Source organism: Macrobrachium rosenbergii, chromosome 16, assembly GCF_040412425.1.
Source record: "Macrobrachium rosenbergii isolate ZJJX-2024 chromosome 16, ASM4041242v1, whole genome shotgun sequence".
NCBI lineage: Eukaryota > Metazoa > Arthropoda > Malacostraca > Decapoda > Palaemonidae > Macrobrachium > Macrobrachium rosenbergii.
The window spans coordinates 43343762-43363062 of NC_089756.1; the positions used below are offsets into that span (position 1 = coordinate 43343762).

The window sequence follows — 19301 nt, forward strand, 5'->3', positions numbered from 1 at the left end:
TAAGTATAGCTTTATTGTAAGTACAGCCCAAGATCGTTAAAGATGCCCAGATCTATCCCGGATATGCAGTGAATAATTTTTGAACGGACTTTACCCTTTAAATGTTAACTGATTGATTGTAAATTATCTGGCGTAACGACGCTCAGAGTTAGTGACGTCTCTTTGTAATGATGACAGACACGCCTCTTCAAAAACGTCGGGTTGAATGAGTCAGGGAACACTGAAAAGGTCAGAAATTTGTAACAAACTCAAGTTTGTTGCAAAGTCTGACAAAATTGATTTTACAGTATTTTGTACATACTTGTTTATGAAAATTAAATATGGATTACTTTTTCTTCCTACCATTCTTCTTGTGATTGCTTACCTTAAGCTCTGTGTACATACTGTTAAGAATCATCATAAATTTTTTTACTACGCACGAAGAAATAAACCGTTTTTGTCCTTGTACTCGCTCTTTTGGTACCTCTGGCCTTACTGTGACCCGTTCCCTCCCGCACAGACTTCCAAAGGGAACAAATGTCCCAGCGGCGGTTGGATTTCATGCGTGGTCACCTTCCAAAATGTCCAGACCCACTTTTGCTTGACTTCAGTATTTGAAAAACGATCTCATTCTTATAATATTCATTCTGGTTACCTTACTATTATAACAAAAATCGAAGTCCTCTCTGGAAGAGACGGATTTAGTGTGTCTTTAGCTCGGCGCTAAGTCTGTGAGGTTTCTTTAGGAGACCAGTTATTGCGACGTTTAAAGAGTTCTCTCCTTGGTTCCTCGTCCGATGTTGCTAGTAATATTTATTGTCAGGTAATTCTTCCCTTCTTTAAGTTTTTCCTTCTTCTTTAAAGAGTCCATCGTCAATCATTTTCTTGCGGTTTGATCCCGGTCTCCATTTCTTGGACAACCCTTTTTAGTTTTCTGTAAAAGAAAGCTATTGTGACGGCATTGTCTGTCCATCCGCACTTTTTCTGTCCGCCCCCAAATCGTAAAAACTACTCAGGCTAGAGGGCTGCAATTTGGTATGTTGATCATCCACCCTCCATTCATCAAACATACCAAACTGCAGCCCTCTAGCCTCAGTAGTTTTTATTTTATTTAAGGTTAAAGTTAGCCATGATCGTGTTGGCTGAAAGTTTCATGGGCCGCGGCTGATAGTTTCATGGGCAGTGGCTGAGAGTTTCATTCAGTATGATACACTGTACAGAAAACTAGATTGCGCCGAAGGAACTTCGACGCATTTTTTACTTGTTATTATTTTATGGGTACATAAGCATGGTTCTAGCAACCTCATCCCGAAAATGAATGCACTGGAACCCGCAACAAACCTGAGAGGTCTGATGTGAGCGGTTGTGGGTCATATTGAGTGACTGCCGCTCCATTCAGCTTTGCATTAAAAAGAAACATTTTTGTATCTGTAAACTACGTTTGATCAAATTCTCTAAATGATCACCATAGAGTGGAACGGACCTTTGCCTACCACAATTTATAAAGCCATTATTTACATTACTTTCTGCGGTATTTTCTTATATATTCCTGTGTATGTTGTTCTTTATACTTCCTGAAAGTCTTTTGATCTACTTTCTCATTTTGTAATAAGTATTTAATTCTCTTTCCGTTAGTTTTTGATATGATTTATTTTCTACAGGTAGATATTATTTATTTGATTCGCCAATCTAATTTGATTCCTCTACGGGTGTACGTTATTCTTTACTTTGCTGAACTTTCATATGATTTTTAGGCGATTTCTTTTTTTGTTTATTTGTCTTTATAACTGTATACGCTATCACTTTCTTGTTTTATTTGAATTTGTTACGATTTTTATGTTTTGTAGGGCAAGTTTTCCTCTTTTTTCCTCCGTTGGTAATTTATTTTATTCATTGATATATTTTCATTTATTGTCATGTGAATTCTTCCTTTAGAATTTTCACGTTTTCACTGTAGTCGATATTTTAATTTAATTTTGTTTAATCTTATCGAGAGACTGAGTTGGATTCATATTTTAATTTGGGTGAGTCGTAGGTGTTCTGTTAATTTTATTTCCGGTGACCCATTTTTTTATTCCTTCATGAATTTTTCACTCTGAAACTTCACGTATCCAAGGTGAACACTGATTCTGATGCTGGATTAAATGATCTTAATTTATGATGATAGCGGAAAATCTAACGATGATTTGATGATGATACTAATTCACGCTTACTTAGGAAGGGTCATCGTGATTAACGCCAATGTCGCGATGAATTTTATAGTTATCGTCCGCTTCATAACCGCGGCTAAATATTGATGGTCACGATGAATTTTGATGATTTCCGTTAGTTGATATCCTAACCATTATTTAGTAGTTTTAAAACTGATTCATGCGAAATATAACTCACAGCAACCACGATTAAGGCAAACGAAAGATGAACACTGTCGTTGTAATGGTTAAAATTAATTTTTTTAGGAAGAGGCCAGTGGGACGGACAATCTATGCCCTTTTCTAGCTCAGGCCCGAAAAAAGAGAATTGAGGGTGGTCGAGCTGTCTACTTCTTGAAGGAAGAAAGGTTATAGGAGTTAGGAAAAGCAAAAAGTTTTATGTTAGGAAAAAAGCAGAAGTCTTCAAAGTAGGGAAAGCAGTAAGTCTTTAAGTCAGGAAAAGCAGAAAGTCTTTAAGTCAGGAAAAGCAGAAAGTCTTTAAGTTAGGAAAAGCAGAAAGTCTTTAAGTTAGAAAGTCTTCTAAGTTAGGAAAAGGGTAAGTCTTAAGTTAGGAAAAGCAGTAAATCTTTAAAAAGCACTCAATCTTCAAAAGCAGTAAGTCTTCAAGTTAGGAAAAGCAGAAAGTCTTCAAGTTAGGACAAGCAGCAAGTGTTATGTTAGGAAAAGCAGAAGTGTTAGGGAAAAGCAGGAAGTTTTTAAAAGCAATAAGTCTTCAAGAAAAAAGCAGAAAGTTTTTATGTTAGGAAAAGCAATAAGTCTTCAAGTAAGGAAAAGCAGTAAGTCTTCAAGTTAGGAAGAGCAGTAAGTCTTCAAGTTAGGAAAAGAGCAGTAAGTCTTCTTCAAGTTAGGAAAAGTAAGTCTTTAAGAAAAAGTCTTCAGGAGTCAGGTTAAAAAAAAGCAGAAAGTTTTATGTTAGTCTTAAAGTCAGGAAAATTCTGTAAGCCAGGAAAAGCAGAAAGTCCTTAAGTTAGGAAAAGCAGTCCTTAAGTTAGGAAAAGCAGTAAGTCTTCAAGGTAGAAAAAGCAGCAAGTCTTCAAGTTAGAAAAAGCCGAAAATTTTAAACGCCAGAAAAAAAAGAGAAACATTTCAAAAGTCAGAAAAAAAATTGTTTTGAAAAGTCTGGAAAAGCTGAGAAGTTTGAACAGAAAAACAGAAGCAAAAAGAGAATTCCAAAGCTTCAAAGGCAATCGATGGGAATGATGGTTATCGTTGGTGCAACAGTGAGTATCATTTGCATACGTAAAATGACGACTATGAAATCGTATATAACGATGATTAGCGTGATATTAACGCGACTTCAAAGGATTAACTTACTTCCTTTCTAGACTGGGACACATTAAATCAAGCTCAGTCGCGTAAAAGAAAATTAAAGTGGCATGATCAAGAAACATATCCCCCTCTCTCTCTCTCTCTCTCTCTCTCTCTCTCTCTCTCTCTCTCTCTCATAAAAAAATCGATTTCGACAATACGAACGGAATTGAAAAAGCTACGAACAAAGGCCAAAAACAATAAGACTTTTTGGTCGGACTCCTATTCATTAGCTTCGTTCTTGACCCGTATATTTTCGTTAATACCACCCCTTTCCGTAATTACCAAACATGCATTTATGAATTCATGCCGCAGTAAGATTCGTTGAGGAGGATGGGTGGTGGGGGAGGGGGAAGAGGATAACTATGATCTTTGGGGTGGGGAGTGAGAGGAGTATGAGAGGGGATGGGGTATCATAGGTTGGAGGGAGGGGGTGGTATCTATGAAAGGAGAGGAGGTATCCGATGATGGGGAAGGGTTTGGGAGATATATGATGAGGGAGGTGGTATCCGTTATTTGGGGAGGGGGTGCAGGTAGTGTTGCAAGGGAGGGAGGGGGCGTTATTGCAGCTGGTAGAGGGGAAGGGGGACAGACGCCTGGTAGGGGTGGGTGCTGGTGGTTGCCCCGGGGGAGTGACGGGGGAAAATGCCGTTTATGCTGAAGTCGGAATAAATGCAGATGATGGCCGGGGGTTTAAGCATATTATTGATAATTATAAAGAAGCGACGTAATGATGATGAAGGAGGAAGAAGAATAAGGATAACAAGAAAGAGATAAAAAATAGAAAATAAACACTGAAAATAAGAGAACCGACGATGATCCGCGTCTTAAAAGCAGCAATATGTGTGTGTGTGTGTGTGTGATGACATGCGACCACCATCATTATCATTACAGTGATGAGTATGATGACACGTCTCTCCTGTCACTGTAAGTCTCCATCTTGCCGTAAATAATCTCGTTATTTGCTGATTCCGGGTTGTATTTTCGGGCATTACAGATATTTCGCCTTGTTTACGATGTCGTATTTCTATGAGATTTCGATTTATGCCGTCGTGGATTGCGTCACTACGCAAAGAGAGAGACTGCCATTCGCTCTTCCTTTAACCTTAAGCGAAATATTCATAAAAAGCCAGTTTCATTTATTTATTGGCTTTTATTTGTATGTTTTTTATTTTTTTATTCTTGAAAATTATTGACAAGGTTCCTGTTACTTGCTGTTACAACTCTCTGATTGTTCTTGTTGATTATCTATCTTCCACGAGAAGTATGGAGAGAGTTCCGATTTATTTATTTATTTAGCTAGGTATTCATTTAATTTATTTTTTTGTTATTGAATTCTTTTCACTTCGAGTATTACCGATAATTTCCTCCGGACATATATACGTATTTATTCTAAGAACACCATCCATACACTTCAGGTTTCCTTTGATTCACGTATGAACCCCTTAATTTAATACTCTCAGTATGACCTTAATGAACAAATAGACAAAAGTACACCAACTGCATCTATTATGCTAGCGATTCATCATCCCATTCACGTCGGGTTTTAAATCTTTCTTGCCGTGAAATTGAACATTCGTTACAGCTCTTTTTAATATTTCTGAAATTATCCATTTGCGTCGCTATAAACTTGCGCTTCGGCCGACCTATTGCGATGGCTCTCTCTCTCTCTCTCTCTCTCTCTCTCTCTCTCTCTCTCTCTCTCAGGCACATCGATTGATCCGTTGTCGCTTTTGGAGGGCATGAGATTCTTACCTGGGCCTACGGCTAGCAGGCTTATCTAAAATAATCAAACTTAAGAAATTTGTAACCGTTCCAATAAAAAATGTGTGTACTTAAGAAAATTTGTAACAGTACCTTGTTGGTCACAATGAGGCCCGAAAACTCGACAGAGTGGTTTGGTTCGATTCCAGTTCTAATAATTTGAAATCATCTAATAATTTGAGATCATACTGGACATGTTTCTACCTCTTCATGAAGCCATAGGTCAGAACTTATTATAGCCTGGGGTCATTAATTTCAAAGACTACATGGTTAAAGTTTATCATCCTTAAAGACTAAATAAAGTTAAATGGTCTTCGAAGCTGTTTCCTTATACTTTATTAAGCTAGAGCATAGAAATAGTACTTTCATGTGTTTATATTTGTGTGGAGAAGAGGGTCAGAATTCGAAAAAAAATTATCGTACTTATCGAAAAAAAATTATCGTAATTAAATAGAATGCCCTCACAACCTGTGCCAAGGCAATATTTGTCAGTCCCAAAAAAATAACTTACATATTGCTTCAGATACTAATTCATTTCTTCCATTTGAGTTCTGGCATTTTTAATACCTGGTACTAGCACTAGTGCTCGTCAGAGAGTACAGGCTGACAGGCTGATTAAGAATAGCTTAATTGGACATCATAAACGAGAAGGGACCGCTGTCTTTGCAATAGTTTCGTACAAAAATATAAATGTTTTAAAACGTATGAGTTTGTAAAAAATGCATTTATATTCATTTTATATATATATATATATATATATATATATATATATATATATATATATATATATATATATATATATATATATATATATATTTATTTTCTATAAAATATATATATATATATATATATAATGATTTTCTATAAAAAGTATACCTTAGTTTAACCAGACCACTGAGCTGATGAACAGCTCTCCTAGGGCTGGCCCGAAGGATTAGACTTATTTTACGTGGCTAAGAACCAATTGGTTACCTAGCAACGGACCTACAGCTTATTGTGGAATCCGAACCACATTATAGCGAGAAATGAATTTCTGTCACCAAAAATAAATTCCTCTAATTCTTCATTTCATATATATATATATATAGACTATATAACACTGTCCTAGCATGCTTCATATATATATATATATATATATATATATATATATATATATATATATATATATATATATATATATATATATATATATATATATATATATATGGATAAGCCGTAGCCGTAGGTATCGAGAAAAATTGCTATACTTTGTATTTAAGATGAACCTTTAGACACTATTATATTACTATTTCTAAGCTCTCCGTTTATTTATTTTCAAGTAAGAGTTATGACCTTCCTCAAACCTCAAAAGTGCATGCGAAGTTCCAGTGTGTTACTACCCTAAAACAATTCACCTCGTATTTTCATTATTTATTTATATTTTTACCTATTTATTTATTAATTTATTAACATCTTTTTTCTAATAACTGATCTCTTCTTTCTGTATTTCCTTTTATTATCTTCTGTATTTTTTTTTCTAATGAATACTTTGGATGCTTGAATTTCAAGTCAGTGGCCCCTGTGGGCTTTTTCCACATGAACAGAGTTTATCTTGTGAATAATAATAATAATAATAATAATAATAATAATAATAATAATAATAATAATAATAATAATTTAACCTTCCTCCTGAATGTTTGTTCTTGTGCTTTCTACGAATTGTGTGTATATATATATATATATATATATATATATATATATATATATATATATATATATATATATATATATATATATATATATATATACATACAATACCCAGTTTCACATGCGTTTTAGCGTTTTACAGCACTCCTTGTTTACTTAACTTATTCCCAGTTTTGCCCATTTGCGTTTCACTTACTAACGGCACTTAGAGACTCGTAAAACTCTTCGGCGATATATGGACCTGCAGTCCTTTCTCCTAACTACATCGGATTTCCTCGATGCGTTTTCCCATCTTATTGTGCTCAGACTCTCTTCCCGTATTTCAAGATTCTCTTCCCATATTTCACTGTGGCTGACTCGATTTTCAGGCAATTTCCCGGTAGACTTCTTTACAGAAATTCGTGATCGCTGACCTACGATGTTGTGACGGTAGCTTTACGTCGAAATAAGTAACTTGTTGAAAAGCCTTTGGTAATTGCAACTAGATGCGATGATGTTATTTAAAGTACACGCAAAAATCCAGTATTTACAAAATTATTGTGTGCGTACGTAAGTATTAACATTATTTTAATGTATGTACTTATCCATACTTGACAGTTCTGATGTACGTTAGTACTTGCATCTATGCGAATACATATCTGTATACAAGTGCGATTGTTCATGGACCCACACTCGTATAATTATATATACATTATATATATATATATATATATATATATATATATATATATATATATATATATATATATATATATAGATGTATGTATGCATATATATATGTGTGTGTGTGCGCGCGTGTGTGTTCGTTTGTGTATATATGCAAGCGCACATATATGCATATTGGTTTAGCAGATATTACACTTGTTTTTCAAACGAAAAGACTCTGATTTGGATTCTAAGAGCGGCCCTTATCGGTGTGAGTATGCTGCGTTAACAGCCATAGCTCCTCTTTGACTTATTCTTGTAATAAGGGCCCTGATAGTAAGTCAACTATAGCAGGTCACCTGACGGTGTACAAGGTAATGGGACTTCAAAACTTATTTCTAAAAATGGGAAAGATATATATATATATATATATATATATATATATATATATATATATATATATATATATATATATATATATATATATATATATATATATACTGTATATATAATACTAAAACTGCAACGTTTGTTTGTTTGCACACCGGAAGTTAAACGGGGCTGGTGCTGCCCGTAGACTTCCCCTTCCCCTCTTCATCCCCTCCCCTTCCACCTCCCCTACCCTCCCTTTCTCCCTCCCCTACTCCTCCCTTTCCTCCTCCCCTCCCCTTTTCCCTCCCCTCCTCCCCTTTCCCCTCCCCTCATTTATTTTTTAGTTATTTAAGTGTTTATGTACGATTGCACATATGCATCTTGGTTAAGTCGTATGGAGACGGTTTGGCCATATGGTAAGAATGGAGTACAGTAGGTTGGTGGAAAGTCTGTAAAGTTCACAATTATTCAGGGAAGAACGAGAGGAAAACCAAGAAAGATTAGGATAGATAGTGTGAAAGAGGCATTTGAATGAAAGGTACTTAATATCCAGAAAGGTCAACAATGCATACTGAATAAGGGTGAATGGCATAGTGTGAGTAGGAGGTTTAGATGCGCTGTTGATTAGCCTTGTATGGATGGTGGGGTATGCATTCGAAAGCTTTTGTGCACTTGCGGTTCGTCCACAATTCAGCCATTACTGAATGACTGTTTGTAACCGTTGTGTTGTTTTCTCTTGAGCCATCCCCTGATAGGGTAAACAACTTAATGCTATATGCATATATTTATATATGTTTATGTATGTATTATATATATATATATATGTGTTTATATATATATATGTTTATGTATGTATATATATGTTTTTATATATATATATATATATATATATATATTATATATATATATATATATATATATATATATATATATATATATTTAAATTTTTAGGGTCCCCTGACATGGGATGGCTCCAGACAACCCACTCACAACGACTACTATTACGTCCATATTTTAACTACTGCTGTTTAACCTTCTAACAAATTCATAAAATTTCTGTATCAACAAACAGGTTATCGATTTACTACTTTGATGTGATACTATATTCGAAGGATCTTTCAGCAAATCCTTATGTGTAACTCTTGTAGCTTTACACACTCTCTCTCTCTCTCTCTCTCTCTCTCTATATATATATATATATATATATATATATATATATATATATATATATATATATATATATATATATATATATATATATATATATATATATATATATATATATATATATATATATATATATATATATATATATATATATATATATATATATATATATATATATATATATATATATATATATATATATATATATATATATATATATATATATATATATATGTGTGTGTGTGTGTATATATATATATGTATATGTACATATATATGTATATGTATATATCTGTATGCCCCGGACAGAGCCTTGGGCAGGACGAAACATAAGTATACCCCCTTAAGCCTGTTGCGCCTCTTTACCTACGCATAGAAGCAAGTTCCTGGTGGCTAATCAAGTGTTGTGAGTCACAGCAGCTGTTGGAAAGGCGACAAGAAGCTAGTTAGCAAAACACAATAACTGTACTCTCTCTCTCTCTCTCTCTCTCTCTCTCTCTCTCTCTCTCTCCTTTATACTAGTCCAGCTTAACATATACCAGTTGCGGTTTCTATTGTCAAAAAAGAATTAAATTTTTTACAAAACTTTTAACATATATTTGGTTATTATCTTGTCAGGTGAATATCATCTCTGTTTTTCCATCCCTAGGCTGTGCGCCAGATTTTCATTGAACATGTATTTAGCCATTTTTTTCATAAAAATCTTCCGCAGTGTGAGTGGCCCTCTATGTTAGCCCCACTTGACTTCCTTTTAGGGCACTTAACGTCCATGTATAGTTTACATTCCCCCTCCAACAATGGTCTCATAGAAATCACTTTCATTTTGCGCATGTGCAAGCGCGTGTGTACCTGTGTAACCTGTCAGTCTGCGCGCGGGAGTTTTTACCGCTCGCTTTTAATGATATTCTCCTTCAAAGTATTCTTGCCATCATCCGTGGTAAAATAAAAAAAAATTAGATAAATTGAAATAGAAATTATTAACGAATTCAAAAAGCGAAAACGTCAAAATTGACAGCGTTTGTCTATTTCATTCGGGCACAAAACGCCGTCTCTTCCCATTCCTTCTTGCGAGCGCCAACGAAGTTAAATCTTCAATATCAATTAGTAACAGCGGACATAAAATTAAATAAGCCGCGCGGGACGTAATTTATCCCATCAGTAATAGAATAGACGCCACGGACGCCTCTCTTCCTCCTCCTCCTCCTCCTCCTCCTCCTCGTAGGGAATTGGATGGTGCGCCATGATCGTTCTATCTGGAAAAAAAAAGAAAATACAAAAAGGGCTTTTTATATTCTTTTGAGTTTCGATACTGGGCCCACGCTCCTCGCGTCTCAGGGACACCTGCTTGTTATTTTAGTCATTTATTTGTTTTTTATCCTTTCGGGCTTTCAGTTCAATTGCTTGCCTTTGAAAAAACAAAACGAAAAAAAATCGAACCAAAAATAAGATATCGGAGTGTGAGGGAATTCTCCCGTCTCCTTTTTCCTTTTACCATTTACTGGTGAGATAATAGATTTAAAAGAGAGAAAACAGAAAGAACTCAGAGCGAAAAATTAAGATACCAATGTTAGAAGAGTCTTTTTTTTTATTTTATCGTTTCGGCAATGATGACCTTCGCTGTTGTGACGCCAGTTTTGTGTGTAAACCAATCAACCGTTTATTTTCGCTTCAACCCGACGTGACAGAACTCAGCCCCAAGGAAAAATGGAGCGCAAAATTTCGGCATCGCATTTTAAGCTCGAATTTTATTTTCGTTTTTATTTTCATTTCGGGCCAGATGATAGATTTGTAGAATTGCATTATGGTTTCATTTGCAAAATGGCGTTACGTGATGGTATAGTTTGACGCGTCGCTGTTTCATTGATGGATCTGGGCTTTTTCGATATGTTCATTTTTTCGGTTCGTCATGGATATGCTTTTCGTTATGCGTTCGTTATCATTTCAGAATGACTGTCATGGTGTCAGCATATGTGTTCGGGGTTGTGTGTGTGTGTGTGTGTGTGTGTGCGCGAGCGTATACGTACATACATACATACATACATATATATCAATATATATATATATTTTTTTAATACACATTTATATAAATATATATGTGTGTATATATATAATATATGTATATATGTATAAACATTTTTGTTAAACTGGTAAGACTACTAATTGCACAAACACATACATACATACACATCCACTTATATGTACAGTATATATAGTATATGTATGTATGTGTGTGTACGTGTGTGTGTGTATATATATATATATATATATGTGTGTGGTATATATATATATATATATATATATATATATATATATATATATATATATATATATATATATATATATATATATATATATATGAGTCTGTGCTTTTGTTTATGCAATCACTAGTTTACCTGTTTAACAAAAATGTGTATCAAAACATATAGAATAGTACAAAAGACATTACTTTGGTATATCTCAGTTTTCCAAAGTTGCACTCTGAATTGCCTTGTTTTGTAGGTAGTATTTTTGTAGAATTTTGTGTTTTAGGTCCATTTTTGGTTACCACCGCCCAAGGCACGTAGAATATTTTCGCAATTTCAGTTACCTCTGAGAGGAGATAGCGTTTTGGTGATTTTCGCGGCTGATATTCAAAACGTCGTAGTGCCTATTGAAGTTACTGGGAGACAGCACTCAGACAGACTTTGTATATCATTAGTGATTATGTTTAGCTGAATTAACCAGATAACCAGTTACAATTACCCTTTAACTGGTTAATCAAGTGTGAACTGCCAGTGCAGAAAATTTTGTAATTAATTAGATTATTTTTTATTTTTTATTTTTTATTTTTCTATACATATTCAGTAAAAAGTCTATATGCATATTATGAGTATAAGTGGTAATTCATTGACAAAAGCATTGCATCCGATGAAAAAATATCTCAGTCTTTAGTTAATTACCAAATCTTACATTTTTGTATTATTTTAACAGGAAGATCAGTAAAAAAATATCTGACTGATCTAAGATAGTAATAGTTTGGAGAAATGTGATATCTCAGTCTTACATGATGATACTGGAAACCTTTGAGAAGAGTTTTAGACAATTTCTGCATATAGGCACAGAGATTCAAAGTCAAAAAGTTTGGTTTTAAAAATTACCTGGAACTAAAAGTGGTGTTGCAATAGCGTAGAATTTTTCATATGGCGTAGAATTTTTGCATGTGGCTCTTATTGCACTCTCTCTCTCTCTCTCTCTCTCTCTCTCTATATATATATATATATATATATATATATATATATATATATATATATATATATATATATATATATAAACATATACACATAAATAAATATATATATATAGGGATGTATTTGATATGAAGTGGGAACAAAATACTCCAGGAAGCATATCCAGAGGAGATGTGTCTTATTTATCTTAAAACCAACGTTTCGTCGATACTGAAACATCTTCATTTTATAAATTACATAGTGTATATATGTAGATATATATATATATATGTATGTATTTGTGTGTGTATATTAATTCGTAGTGTGTGTGTGTGTGTGTGTGTGTGTGTGTGTGTTTGTACAGCAAGAGAGGCATCATTTACACAATGGTAATATTAATTCTGCCTTGACAAACATACTATACACTATTCACGCAGATTCTTAATTCTGTAGGTAACGTATTATGAGAAGCAAACAATAAGTTCCATGGTTGGAAACAAAATAAATTTGCTATTACTGTTGCAAAGCATTGTGAAATTCATCAGATCATTGAATTAAGATGTTAGTAAATAAAAGAAAAATTAGTCCCAAAAATGGGCTACATGAAACAATATAATTTAGGGCAAGGAATTGTCTGTGATTTCATGCAGAATATTAATTGAGGAATCTGATATTTCCGCTGTTATTCCGGGTAACAAAGAAATCAAATGGGCCAAATAACCTCTGATAATTCAATTCAGTTCATTTCAAAAGAAATTAAAGTTTTATATATCAGGGCAGTCTAGCAGTTGGAGTTTGGGTACTGTAGTGGATTGCGTGCAATCTGCTATCCTGTGCTTTAACTAAAAGTTTAACCAATCGTTGTGGACACTGCAGCAGTGTATCCTTCCGACTTGATCATCGTAGAGGTTAATTTTTTTAGATCAATATTATTTTTATTTTTTTTTTTTTTTTTTTGCGGAGCCGACAGAAATGCCAACTCAGTGTACATATCTAACTTCTATCTAGAGAAAACTAGTAAAAAATGCGCCGAAGTTATTTGGTGAAATCGAGTTTTCTGTACAGCGTATAATGGTGTATAAAACTCTCAACCACGGCCCATGAAACTCTCAGCCGTGGCCCATGAAACTTTCAGTCACGGCCCGGTGGTGGCCTGTGTTGTTGGCACCATAGCGGTGCCAGACGCACGATCATGGCTGACTTTAACCTTAAATAAAATAAAAACTATTGAGGCTAGAGAGCTGCAGTTTGTTATGTTTGATGATTGGAGGGTGGATGATCAACATACCAATTTGCAGCCCTCTAGCCTCAGTAGTTTTCAAGATCTGAGGGCGGACAGAAAAAAGTACAGACAAATAACCATCTCAATAGATTTCTTTTACAGAAAATTAAACATGGGGTCGGGAAATGAAAAGATAAAGGTAAAGAGAGGTGGGTCTCGCGCCAAGCGGATTAATAGACCTTGAAATCTGAAATTGGGGAACACGGAGAATGAAGTGGGATTCCGAAGTTAGCGGAAAAAGGAAGAAACATCTTTCGAAGCGGAAAGCGCGAGGATTGTTGGCATCGAAAAAGTACATATAAACAATACAGATGGAGCGAAGAGTAAAAAAAATAACGACTCAACGGAATAGCAACTCATACAAAAATCGGGAGCGAAGTTAAATGAGTTTGCTATTTATTAACAGGTTAGAATCATGGCTGGGTCACTGAAGGCTTTGAATTCCTGCTCTATAGCGGCAGTGTTAGTAGCGGCATTTGTAATGTATTTTTAGTAATTACTGTCATTATTTTTTATCGTTTTTCTTGTGGATGTTTTGTTTATTTCAATGGTTTAACTATAACACAAAGCTGCATTCAAGGTCTTTTCGGAGTTTCAGGTGCAAGTAATTATAAAACAAATGTACATCTCTCAGTGTTAAACTAACAAACAAGACGCAAAGATTCCTTATACTAATCTAGATTCTTGAAAGGAAAAAAAATTGCTAACTAAAAATTAAATAAAAAAAAAAATACCCGGAGAAAAACAGGACGCAGACTCCCCATCATTTAGAGCAGCATTTTCATCTTTGAAATGAAACGCGGGCGAAAATAATTGCCGTTGTAGCATTTTTGTTTTCGGGCATCATATCATACTAGGCTAATATTTTCTTAGTGTCGAGAAGATTTTATCGTCGCACTGTTTTTCTTCAGTAATTGCCTTGTACAAATCGCGTGTGTTTAAGGGCCGGGGGCTGTCTTTTGGGGGTTTGGGGAAGGAGGTGGGGAGGGAGACGTGGGCCATGGGCGCGATGGTACTGGGGACGCGGTCGGTTTTTGTCCGGGTGGGGTGGGTCTTAGACTGGGGGAGGGAACAACTAAGAAGAGCTTTTCGGGGAAGGGGGGCTAGGGGATAAGGGGAGACTGAGAGAGCGGGAGCATCCCACATAACTGTGGGGTTCTGTCAAGAAGTTTTTATTTATAACTTTGAAGAAACAACTGCCTCTAGTTTATGCCTTTACTGGAGATATATATTTCTTGATTTGTTACATTCTTTGTAATTTCGCTGTAGGATTTGTTGGTGGGATTTCAGCGGATTCCGGAGAGATTCCTTAAGATTTCATTTGACAAAAGAGAGGACTTTTAGAGCGCCTGCCTTCTTTTTCAACTTATGTTAATGAAATCCTAACTTTTATGTTCCGGACGCTTTATGGCCGCTCGATGTTTCTTTCTTATCTCATTATGATATTAAAACATGGGTGATTGTTTTTCCGCGGCCTTTCTTTTCGTTTTCCTTATCAGTAGGGGAGCCGATCGTTCCACTCTGTTGTTTTGTTGTTTACTGGGCGTTATGTTATTCCCATATCCTCTTTGATTCCCTAAATATTTTTTTGAAACTGAGCCGCACCCAAGAAGTCCTCGTTGTGATATGAGTGTATTCATGCCGTCGTCGTAATCTGGAGATATATTGTCCCAAGATTTTTAAGTATTCCTTAAGCCATTGTAATAAAATTCAAGCCCTGTCTGGTAGGTTTTAAGCTCTCCTGCGCAGACTGCTTTTAGTTTTCTGTAAAAGAAAACTATTGAGATGGCTTTGTCTGTCCGTCCGTACTTTTTCTGTCCGCCCTCAGATCTTAAAAACTACTAAGGCTAGAGGGCTGCAAATTAGTATGTTGATCATCATCATCCACCCTCCAATCATCAAATATACCAAATTGCAGCTCTCTAGCCTCAATAGTTTTTATTTTATCTAAGGTTAAAGTTAGCCATGATCGTGCGTCTGGCAACGCAACAACACAGGCCACTATGGCCGGCTGAGAGTTTCATGGGCGACGGCTCATACAGCATTATATCGAGACCACCGAAAGATAGATCTATTTTCGGTGGCCTTGATTATGCGCTATACAGAAAACTCGATTGCGCCGAAGAAACTTCTTCGCATTTTTTAATTGTTTGTCTTTACAGTTTGTCTGTTTGTGTTTTCTCATTAAGAGAGGAATCAAGAGCTCGGTCCTATTAGAAAATTTTTCGTATTGAATTACTTACCAAGCATGGCTGATACCACAATTTGTATTTCTAAACGGCGTCGATCCCCTTAGTCGTTGTGAGGCTAGGTTGCGTAACAAGTCAAGTTGTTACTGAGTAGGACAGTCATGTGGCCTGAGAGCATAGTTCCAAAAGGTCTAAAGTGTATATATGGTCACGTAAAAGGTGTTTCCCGGCAACATTATCTCAACATTTTGCTGTCTTTTTAAATCAGCATGAACGGCGGTGACTGTCCTTCATTTTGGAGCCATGTTCTGTTTAGCCTGTTCTCCACAAAGGTTACCGGTTTGGAGCTTCAGTCTGTCAGCTTCATTTTAGTTATTCTACAGTGACATCTTTTTTATTGTCATTTTAGTTTCCGGAATGGGCTTCAGTAAAGAGAGTTGTTTTGCCTAAGCGTTGGCTTCCACTTCGCAAAATTACATTGCTTAAAAGCCGAAAATCATGTACACGTTACTTCATCCATGGATTCAGTTATGGCTCGTAGGTTATTTTTCCGAAATGGGAAGCATTCTAGAATATCTGTATTTTGAGAATATCCTCATTACTTAATTTTGGACTTGAAGGAATCATTTTTGTTTACTGGTATTCATTTCACATATTGTTACCAAGAAGCTGACTAGGGGAAGGCAAGCCTCAATTACAGATAATTCCCGTTTCTTTCCTATTTGGGTTTAATATTCCAGATATCGGTATACAGTAGCCCCTAGACAATAAAAATTATAATAACGAGGAATACAAAGCTTTTATGCTTATACAAAGCACAAACATATCTCGTTGACATAAATACATTTTTCAAAAGATGCTATTCTTTTATTACTTTTTATACACGTCAGGTGTTTGTAATTGTTGTTGTACAGCGATAAGCAGTAATATGAAAATATATTTCTTGTAATGAATCGTGATTGTATTTGGAAATTTGAGACTGGCATTTTTTCTTTAAAATTAAATAATATTAAAATACTGCATAGCAATTCAGAAGGATATAGTAGAGAGCAGTCTAAGTCATCAACTGACATAAAAAAAAATACGGTTTCTTTTAAAAACATTTCGTAATTATGTACAATTATTCTTGATTCAAAACGAGCAACTGATAACGCTATTTCTCATTTAAGTTGGTAATTTTTAAGTTGAGTACATTAATAGATCTATCTATCTATCTATCTATCTATCTATCTATCTATCTATCTATCTATCTATACACATTCATACATATACGAATTTTTGTCATTATACGCTCGTGAATTTTTTATATTCACAAATATTAATCTACAAACATTGTTTAATACCGAATCCACTACACCGCGCGAATACCTCACATTCAAGGGAAATTATGATTTATAAGTGCTTCTGCTCCGGGCAGGATTCGAAGCATGGTCTGGTTTAGGAACAACGATAGTCAGTGACTTTGATCACAATATAAACAATGTGTGGGTGTATACAAGCTTGTGTATAAATGTATGTATGTATACCGTAGGCTATTGTACCACACGCTAGAAAAGTATTTCTTAGTTTAACCAGGCCACTGAGCTGGTTAACAGCTCTCCTAGGGCTGGCCCGAAGGATTAGATTTATTTTACGTGGCTAAGAACCAACTGGTTACCTAGCAACGGGACCTACAGCTTATTGTAGAATCCGAACCACGTTATGACGGGAAATTAATTTCTATCAACAGAAATAAATTCCTCTTATTCTTCATTGGCCGCTCGGAGAGTCGAACGCTGGGCACACACTAGAAACCATGTTTGATTAATGGACCTCAATCCGATGTGACTGGAACCGGGAAAAGAAAGGAAAGCTGAAGATTAGCAATTGACCTAAACCGCCAAACACGAGAAACAGTAAATTGGATATTGATTGGGTAACTTTCTAATTTATCACTGAAAGTCTTACAAGTCGCGCAACTCGTGCGTATTGTAAACTTTTTATGTTTGCGGTTATGCATGCAACCATGCATATTTAAAAGCAACTCATTGCTTTTGCGGGCGGGGCATATAATTTTCAGCGTGCGAATGTGAATATTTCACCACCCAAAGTAGGGCTGATGAAATATCGTGGTTGGGTTTATTGTTAAGTGCATCCTTACTTTTATTTATTGTACAATCTTACTTTTATTTATTTATGTGTATAAAAAATATTTTGGGGGGCTTCTGTGTTATACTTTATAGGTGTGAGTGACCAACTGGAAATATGTAAAGACTGGCGAATCTGCTGTAGGTTTTTAAATCATTATATTTTTCTTTCAACAGACCACACTGAGTGGACGGAATTCCTGGTGAGTCTCTGTCATTGGCGTTCGTAATCTGACGCTACAACGACTTCTCTTCAGCATCGTCTAACGGTAAATACTTAATTATAATGTATATCGGCATCGGCTATGTATTTTCACGGATAACCAATACATAATGTTACACTTTTCTTAAAACCCTGTAAAAGGCTCAAATGAACTTAAGAAAATGGTTAACTTCACCATCATCAACCAACTACTGATTTTAATGTGCTCCTCTTTAGTTTCGTCCTGACACCGATCTTTCGTTAGTTTTCTTGACAAACGATACAAGTGATTTTGCCTTGTATGTGAATGCTACCGAACGGAAGACATGTCACTCTTGATATCAGTGAAGTGTCTTGTTGGACGTATCGCGATATTGACCTGCTTATGGGAACAATATATATATATATATATATATATATATATATATATATATATATATATATATATATATATATATATATATATATATATATATATATATATATATTGAATTTGTCACTACTTACATAAGTGAAGAATTCTAGGTAAACATACTTTGTTGAACACAAGCACTTGATAATTATGTTATACTGGTGCTTATGTATCTGTGAATTTAAACCATTGCTGTATTTCTTTATATATATATATATATATATATATATATCAGTACTGATGAAGCGTTCTTGTCTTCGAGCCGTATGGACATTATAGGGCCTTCGCTCGAGTTTTACTTTTTTTATATAAATGATGTTAAATCTACGTCAGTTTTATTTTTTAACTTTTTTTTACAATTTTATAATGATCTCCGAATGTTGGGATTCATTTCGAATTGCCCCATTTTTTTTATTTATGGCAAACTGTTCCATCTTTCAATTTCGTCAGACAGCGCCATAAGAAATTACTCTATCGCTCCATCGTAATTGGTTATGTATATTTTAGTCCTTTTCTTATGCTCAACTCCTCTCTCTCTCTCTCTCTCTCTCTCTCTCTCTCTGAATGAATTAGTAATTCATACGTGGGTCTTCTGTGCCATTTAATGCCTTGTTATTAACGATTCCACCGGGAGGATTTTCCTCCAGTATTCTCAACTGTCTTGCTCCGCAGTTACAGCATCGGCCCACCCACCCCGCCCCACCCTATCCCAAATCCCCCCTGGGGTCAGAGGAATGTAATATGAATGAAATT

At 35.2% G+C, this 19301-nt stretch overlaps 1 long non-coding RNA gene across 1 annotated transcript in view; it reads left to right on the plus strand.

Annotated features, from left to right (window-relative positions):
- The window catches only part of LOC136847380 (uncharacterized), a 190851-nt gene extending 172644 nt beyond the window's left edge, over window positions 1-18207 (plus strand). The window contains exon 4 of the long non-coding RNA XR_010855715.1: window positions 18112-18207. This is a non-coding gene — a long non-coding RNA (uncharacterized lncRNA). The remainder of the gene's footprint in view (window positions 1-18111) is intronic.
- The last annotated feature ends 1094 nt before the right edge of the window (window positions 18208-19301 follow it).